Source organism: Malaya genurostris, chromosome 2 (assembly GCF_030247185.1).
Source record: "Malaya genurostris strain Urasoe2022 chromosome 2, Malgen_1.1, whole genome shotgun sequence".
Taxonomy (NCBI): domain Eukaryota; kingdom Metazoa; phylum Arthropoda; class Insecta; order Diptera; family Culicidae; genus Malaya; species Malaya genurostris.
The window spans coordinates 183,737,934-183,747,462 of record NC_080571.1 but is presented as its reverse complement, the minus strand read 5'-3'; positions in this window follow the sequence as shown (position 1 = coordinate 183,747,462).

The following is a 9,529-nucleotide window of genomic DNA, read 5'->3' as shown; positions in this document are numbered from 1 at the left end:
AGTTCGAAGATCAAATGGTTGTGACTTTTGGTTCCAGATATATGATGGCATAAGTGACGTAACCGACAAAACACGATGATTTTTGCCGCTCTTATATATATATATATATATATATATATATATATATATATATATATATATATATATATATATATATATATATATATATATATATATATATATATAAGGGTGCCAAAATTTTGGGATCACCTCTATTTTCGTTAAGTTCTTGTGCTCAAAAGTTTAAGCACCTCGAAAAAAGCCTTCATGCAAAATTTGACCTAAATCGGACATGCGTAAGGGGTGCTGCCCGGTGGTAAAGGTTTGACAATTTTCGATCTTGAAAAAGCACCATAGGGGGGAGTACATGAAATTTCCAAAATCGAAAATTTTTTTTGATGCCGAAACTCTTAAAACTGCATGAAACATCGAAATTTAGTGTCATCTCAAAAAATTTTTTTTTTAAATAATCAACTTTCTGGGACTTAGAAAAATCCCAAAAAGTCGACTTTTTCAAAAAAAATTTTTTCCGAGATGACACTTAATCTCGACGTTTCATGCAATTCTAAGCCTTTTGGCATCAAAAATTTTTTTTCGATTTCGAAAATTTCATGTACTCCCCCCTATGGTGATTTTTCAAGATATATGAAAATTCCACTAAGTGGACTAAGAAGGCTTTTTTTAGATTAGCATCACTGATTACAAATAGGCAACGCAAATGTCAAGCACTAATTTGGAAAAATGATGCTGACTGTGTGACATAAACACTGAAGCATGCTTTTGTGAACTACTCGAATCAATCTGAATCAATTAGTTTCGAAATTAGTATCCGAAGTTATTTAATAAAATTATGAAATACATTTTCATGAGACTGTTATGAAAGAAGAGAAAGGCATTATCACACCACTAGGTGGATTAAGAAGGGTTTTGAAATTATTCTGGTATGTTTTTCAAGTAGTGAGTTATACACATGCACTATATTTTGTAGAACAGTTTCAACGTCGTCTCTGACAACAATACTATTAACGAAATTGAAGAACTCTTGATTCAATTGACGATTGTTAACAATTTTTTTCGTTGAGGTCATTGGTCCCCTCTAAACAAATAATTTGAAGGGTGTTAAGATTAGAGAGTGGTCACTTAACTCATTATATATTGTGTCGTTACGAATCAGGTTAGTGTCATCAAGTTTGCATAGAATATGATCAAGTATGTTGTCGCTAATTTGTTTGGTTGTAGAACAATTTGTACACGAAAAGTCATAGGATTCTAGCAAAGCCATATATCTCGTCACAATGTTGTTATTGATGAGATTTCTTGGAACATTTATATCACCTACAATAAAACACGTATGCTTCGGTTGGACAGAACACATCAAGCTTTCTAAGTAGACGGAAAATTTATTGAAGTCAAAACTAGGGGGACGATACACACCATGAATGTCATAATAATGTCCGTTAAAATATAATTCGATATTTAGATGATGAAATCCATCGAATGTATAATTTTTTCTTAGCCTATGCTTGATATTTTGTTTGACATATAAAAGTTCGGCTGAAAAGTTCGTATCGTTTATTAGAAACACACATTTTTTTGCCAAAATTCGTTTTTATTATTCAACATAATTGCATCAGAGGCGATACAGCGATTATAGCGATCTTCCAACTTTTCGATACCATTTTTGTAGTACGATTTGTCCTTCGCCTCAAAATAGGCCTCAGTTTCAGCGATTACCTCTTCATTGCTTCTAAATTTTTTACCAGAGAGCATTCTCTTGAGGTCTGAGAACAGGAAAAAGTCACTGGGGGCCAAATCTGGAGAATACGGTGGATGAGGGAGCAATTCGAAGCCCAATTCGTTCAATTTCAGCATGGTTTTTCGTTGTTGTTTTTGATTGATTGTGAGCTCACGCGGCACCCATTTTGCACAAAGCTTTCTCATATCCAAATATTCGTGAATAATATGTCCAACACGTTCCTTTGATATCTTTAGGGTGTCAGCTATTTCGATCAACTTCACTTTACGATCATTGAAAATCATTTTGTGGATTTTCTTCACGTTTTCATCGGTAACAGCCTCTTTTGGACGTCTACTGCGTTCATCGTCTTCGGTGCTTATATGACCAGTACGAAATTTTGCAAACCACTTACGAATTGTTGCTTCGCCCGGTGCAGAGTCTGGATAACACTCATCAAGCCATTTTTTGGTATCGGCGGCACTTTTTTTCATCAAAACGTGGTGTTTCATCAACACACGAAATTCCTTTTTTTCCATTTTTTTCCACAATAACAAAAGTAGCTTCACTCAAAATGCAATATCTCACAAACTAATAATCAGACAGCTGTCAAATTTATACACGTATCTTTTGAAGGTTGGTACTAACTGAAAATGGTATGGATTTAATTCTAGTGGCGCCCTCTCATAGAAACGATACGAACTTTTCAGCCGATCTGTTATTGCTAAGCCTCCACTGGAATTATCTCTACAAGAAAAGAATGATTTATAATGCGGTATTTCGTAGAGGGAACAATTATCATTCTTCAGTCAGGTTTCTCCGATTACTATGATATCTATAGATGTTTTAAAATTTTCAAGGTCCATTATGATTTCGTCAAATTTAGAAAGATTGTTAATACCCCTCACATTCCACTGCAAAATCTTAAGTGTGTGTTTGTCATTACTGCTGTAGTTATCATTGAACCTATAAATACTATCGTGAAAGTAATTTGGCGTCGTGTTATCCATTTATAAAAAAGAAGACAAAACAACAAAAATTACGATATGAGGAAAAAATTTCAAAAATGTGAAAATGAAATTTAAAAATAAAAACAAAAAAACATAGAAACATAAAAATCGTTTAGGAGCAACTAATTCTGGGGAGGAAGACACTGATTCAGCGGATTTATAAAAGTTTTTAATACGATCTAGGTCAATTTTATTGCGATTTTTTCCGTTTTTGAATGGTCTTCTTTTTTCATTAATATTACTCCTCCTCGGCCCGGCCACACATACTTTTTGTTGAGGAGTTTCTTTTAACAAGTTCCGCATTTCTTTTAACAATTCCAGAGAAGAGGTCGAGAGCTCTTCTCGAATTGCGACTTTCGTTTCCTTAAAAGATTTGTCAATAGCAGTAGCAATCAATGCTCCTGTTTTTTATCAAGAACTATTCCTCTAGTGGTTTCGTTAGTGAAGGCCACTCTTATCGGAATGAGTGCGTCAGAATTTTTATTACCAGGATACAAACGGGATGAAGAAACAAGTGTATCACGAGACAAATTAACACCAAGACATTTAAAAGTTTTTAGCACTAGTTCACCCACATTTTCATTAGGACATGAGGGTAAACCAAAGATCATCGCATTATTTGCGCCAGTCTTTTTGTTTTCCTTGTCGTGATTTGTTTCTATTTTACTGACAGTGGCTGTTAGCAAACTAAGAGAGTGTTTTAATGTATTAATTTCTAATTGCAGACGTTCATTCTCAGACTTCAATTCCTTGAAGTCCGACACTATCATATCGAACTTCTCAGATAAAAAGTTCTGAGAGAACTCTACAGCACTAGTACTAATATCAACTTCCTCTCTTATCTGCTGCATTTGATCAGCCACTGCGCTTGAAACAGTAGCATCGAGGAAATAAATGTGCATCTCAGTAATGCGTTTTTTTCACTTTTGTGCATCTCAGTAATGCGTTTGTAAACATCGGAATACTTTACAGAACAAAAATAAGGATTTTGCTTCGCCCGCCGAGTCGCTACACCCGTTATTCCTCGACATTTCGGATGAGCAGACATGAAGCAGTACAATCAAGTCAGAAGATCATTCTGTCGGCCTCTGGCTGATGACAAATGCCACAGGACATTTCATCAGCCATATCTCCATGAGCCATCAAAATTAGTTATCTAGACGCAAGCACACAATAAACATAGATGACGATATATTTGTTTACAACAAAGAAGAATTACTGGAAGAAATTCACATCAATATGGTCAAAAAAAACCAGGAGGGGAAAAACCAGTCAAACTAATATTTATATTTCGAGAAAATCGTCGAACTGCAAACAAATGGCCAAAGCACGGTGACCAGCACAGCCCAAAATGTCCACAAGAGTAATGGAGCACAACACCTACCTTGATCAATCGCACAACCAGAGGTGCGCCCAACCTCCCGCAACATCGCAAAAGAACCGCGCGGATCCTATCGATAAAAAAACGTGAACCGTCAAGATAGCAACTAGAATATCAGCCCACTAAATCCGCTTCCACCAGTGCTTCCGTAAAAGAAGACGCACTAACACGCTTACTGACTGTTAACAGCACGCGCCCAGCGAGAATCTTCTGCACACAAATGCCACGGGTGTCGTCACCGAAACCCAACCACTGTCACTCAGTAGATCTCAAGCTTTCACTATTACTGTTGGTAGACAGCGTTAGCGAAGCGAGACCCAAGCACGCAGTGTATGTTGAGCGGTACACGAGAGAAAAAAACACGGCGCTACCGGACAGGAGGGAAACAAGCACAACGGCTGATTAGAATAACCCGATAGGGGCACTACCACACTCTCGATCACAAAATGGTCTATCGAAAGTAATCCCGAGGACAAAATCCAGAGAATTAAATTCGGCCAGCACACCGATTATCAGGCACCAATTCACAATCCTACAACTAGCTCTAAACCAAAACACTAAGTAACAAATTGAAAATATTTTGTCGTTTGAAAATTGCAAATTAATTAGGTTCAAAACGTAGCTTTGTAAAACTGCAACTCCGGTTCCGGAGATATAGGATGATATGTACCAAAAAAGTGAAAAAAATATGCACTCACTTTTTTCAGAGATGGCTGAACCGATTTTCACAAACTAAGATTAAAATAAAAGGTATGATGGTCTCATAGCTTGCTATTGAATTTCATTTGAATGTGACTTCCGGTTCCGGAGTTATATGGTAATATGTGAAAATTTGAGAAAAAGTTTACACTCAATTATCTCTGGAACAACTCAACCGATTTTTGCAAACTACGATTCGAATGAAAGGTCTTATAATATCCTAAAAGGTTGTGGAACATTCTATCAGGATCCAACTTCCGGTTTCGGAACTAAAGCGAGATAAGTGGAAAATTACCAATTTTATAAGTATTTTTCCACGAACGATGGTTAAAAACAGGTACAAATCCCATAAAACTGTCTGATAAATTCTTCTAGTTTGCAGATCTTGTTAGTTTGTGGGCATAAACACTTGATTCGGCACTACTGGTCCCCTCTTTTCCTCCGACAGCACCGAAAGTGGAGAAGAAAAATACCTACAACTAAAATCACTTCGATTTCTCTGCGATGCTTGAACCGATTTTCACAAATCTTGATTTGAATTAAAGTTCATACTGTCTTTAAACCTACTGTGAAATTTAATCCGGATCCGACTTCCGGTTCCGCAGTTGCAGGGCCATATAGCGTGACAATATGTATACACCCAAAGAAGAAGAAAATACAAAACGAACAAGGCGTGCTTTGTTCTATTTCACTTGTGTGAAACGGGCTACCGTATTTTTGACCTACCAAAAAAAACCGTTAACTGCTTACAGCGCCACATGTGGCAAGCATTGAAACTAAAGTAGGAATTGCCCTACCAGACGTTTAGTAGATAGATAACGTCTGGTAGGGGAATTCACATTCCATATTAGAGTGTGAATTCGCCTACCGTATTTGATCTACCAGACGTTAACTTTTAACTTGTGCAGCAGGTTCATATACTTAACTTAATATGTTCGAGCGTTTCATGAATCTTTGCCTGCATTAAACGGCATACAAATAACCAGGGATTCTAGAATGGAGGCAAGCTAAAAAGTATAGGCTAGGTCATTCCGTCAACCGTGTTTGCTAGTACTGACGCACAGTAGGTGAATGATGGTAATTTCATCGTTTTGTCTATACACAAGTATTCTAGATTTTGCGAATCTCTGCCAACAGTAATCGAAATACCAATAATTAGGGATTGTAGAATGGACAATAGACAAGCTAGAAAATATGAGTTTGTTCGGTCCGTCGGCCATATTTGATAGTACTGAAGCACAGTAGGTGACTGATGGTAATTTCACTGTTTTGTCCATACACAAGTATTCTGGATTTTGCGAATCTCTGCCAACAGTAATCGAAATACCAATCATTAGGGATTGTAGAATGGACAATAGACAAGCTAGAAAATTTGAGTTTGTTCGGTCCGTCGGCCATATTTGATAGTACTGACGCACAGTAGGTGAATGATGGTAATTTCACTGTTTTGTCCATACACAAGTATTCTGGATTTTGCGAATCTCTGCCAACAGTAATCGAAATACCAATAATTAGGGATTGTAGAATGGACAATAGACAAGCTAGAAAATATGAGTTTGTTCGGTCCGTCGGCCATATTTGATAGTACTGACGCACAGTAGGTGACGACTGATGGTAATTTCACTGTTTTGTCCATACACAAGTATTCTGGATTTTGCGAATCTCTGCCAACAGTAATCGAAATACCAATAATTAGGGATTGTAGAATGGACAATAGACAAGCTAGAAAATATGAGTTTGTTCGGTCCGTCGGCCATATTTGATAGTGCTGACGCACAGTAGGTGAATGATGGTAATTTCACTGTTTTGTCCATAGACAAGTATTCTGGATTTTGTGAATCTCTGCCAACAGTAATCGAAATACCAATAATTATGAATTGTAGAATGGACAATAGACAAGCTAGAAAATAGGAGTTTGTTCGGTCCGTCGGCCATATTTGATAGTACTGACGCACAGTAGGTGAATGATGGTAATTTCACAGTTTTGTCCCAACACAAGTATTCTGGATTTTTCGAATCTCTGCCAACAATAATCGAAATACCAATAATTAGGAATTGTAGAATGGACAATAGACAAGCTAGAAAATATGAGTTTGGTAATTTCACTGTTTTGTCCATAGACAAGTGTTCTGGATTTTGTGAATATCTGCCAACAGTAATCGACCAATAATTATGAATTGTAGAATGGACAATAGACAAGCTAGAAAATATGAGTTTGTTCGGTCCGTCGGCCATATTTGATAGTGCTGACGCACAGTAGGTGAATGATGGTAATTTCATCGTTTTGTTCATACACAAGTATTCTCGATTTTGCGAATCTCTGCCAACAGTAATCGAAATATTATTAATTAGGGATTGTAGAATGGACAAAAGACAAGCTAAAAAATTTGAGTTTGTTCGGTCCGTCGGCCATATTTGGTAGTACTGACGCACAGTAGGTGAATGATGGTAATTTCACTGTTTTGTCCATAGACAAGTATTTTGGATTTTGCGAATCTCTGCCAACAGTAATCGAAATACCAATAATTAGGGATTGTAGAATGGACAATAGACAAACTAGAAAATATGAGTTTGTTCGGTCCGTCGGCCATATTTGATAGTACTGACGCACAGTAGGTGAATGATGGTAAGTTCACTGTTTTGTCCATACACAAGTATTCTCGATTTTGCGAATCTCTGCCAACAGTAATCGAAATATTAATAATTAGGGATTGTAGAATGGACAATAGACAAGCTAAAAAATTTTAGTTTGTTCGGTCCGTCGGCCATATTTGGTAGTACTGACGCACAGTAGGTGAATGATGGTAAGTTCACTGTTTTGTCCATAGACAAGTATTTTGGATTTTGCGAATCTCTGCCAACAGTAATCGAAATACCAATAATTAGGGATTGTAGAATGGACAATAGACAAGCTAGAAAATATGAGTTTGTTCGGTCCGTCGGCCATATTTGACAGTACTGACGCACAGTAGGTGAATGATGGTAATTTCACTGTTTTGTCCATAGACAAGTATTCTGGATTTTGCGAATCTCTGCCAACAGTAATCGAAATACCAATAATTAGGGATTGTAGAATGGACAAGCCAAAAAATATGAGTTTGTTCGGTCCGTCGGTCATATTTGATAGTACTGACGCACAGTAGGTGAATGATGGTAATTTCACTGTTTTGTCCATACACAAGTATTCTGGTTTTATCGAATCTGTGCCAACTTCGTTACAAAACAAAAAGTGTTCTGTAAATAGCAGAAACTTTACGTCTGTTTAGCGGTTCAAATTGAACTGCCGAGTTTTTCACTAAGCAGTTCAATTTGAACTGCTCTGCACTGATGAGTCAAAGACGAAACGTAAATATAATACATAGGTTCATGATTATTCAGTTCCGGTATCCTCGCTGGGCGGTGCAGTGTTAGGGTTAAAATTCAGTTGCAGAATCCAGGTACAAGATTCATAATCAAGGTATAATTTCAGAGTTCAGCTGTAGAATCCAGGTCCGGAGTTCAGTTCAAGAATCCAGATCCAATATTCAGATTCAAAAATCCATTTACAGAATCCATGCGCAGAATTCAGGTTTGAAATTCAGGTATAAGTCCAAAATGCAAGAGCAGAATAAAATTTGAGTGCTTCCCCCTCTGCCATATTTAAAAATCGGTCTTGAGTCAAATTGTTTTCTGCAATCGTGGAAAACTAATGGTTTGCCATTCTGAAAACATGTGCAAACCCATCTAATGAAGAGCTAAAAGGGACTAATTTGGCTTAATCAGCTTACAAAATGCGTTAATAACATTCTATACACACTAGAAAGTTTGCACGACGCAACCGATCAATTTGAGCTCACCACACTTTTTAAATACACATCTAATCCCATCTGATATAAGTAATGTCTATACTTAATAAAACATATCGTTTTCATCGAACCGTCATCGTTAACATCAAACTTCCCTTTTCAGTAAAACTTTAGTTATGCTGAAGCTTACTTTCACTCATGCTCATATAAATATTCTCTTATATCTTCAAATTTTCAGACAAAAAAGTTCGTTTCATTTGAATTTTTTATCACTCTCAATTACACAATTGCGTTAAATTTAGTTTCATAATTTCAATACTATCTAGCAAAACTGAGCATCTCTTGAACCTTCAAAACACCCTCATAACAACCTCTGAAATGCATAAAGTACCTAAATAAAGTTTGGTGATTGCTAAGTTGTCAGTTATGCCGAAACATACAATCAATTGGACTGTAGAACGTTTTTGTTAGATATTCAATACCCTTTAACGCATATAAATATCTCTACGACCATATCTCAGTTTATACAACATATATGCTCGTGAAAAATACTGATTTTCGTAAAGTTTTAAGCAGTACCCTTATGATTCTATCGTTGTGCAAAGCAAATTAAAAAAATGTCACGCATTCTCAATGAAAGGATTTAATCCAGTAGCCTCATATTCCTTTTTTACTGTCTCACTCCTAAATTAGACCTTTCAATTGAATTTTAGTTTGTGAACATCTATTCAGCCATCTCCGAGAAAAGTGAGTGACAATATTTGTCACACATACATTTGCTCAGTTTGTCGAGCTGAACCGAATGGTATTCGACATTCTGCTCTCTGGGCCACGGTTTAAAAGTCGGTTTTTGCAGTGATCATATAGCATTTCTATAGTTTTGTTATATCTGAGAGCTGAGCATAATATAAATTCCATC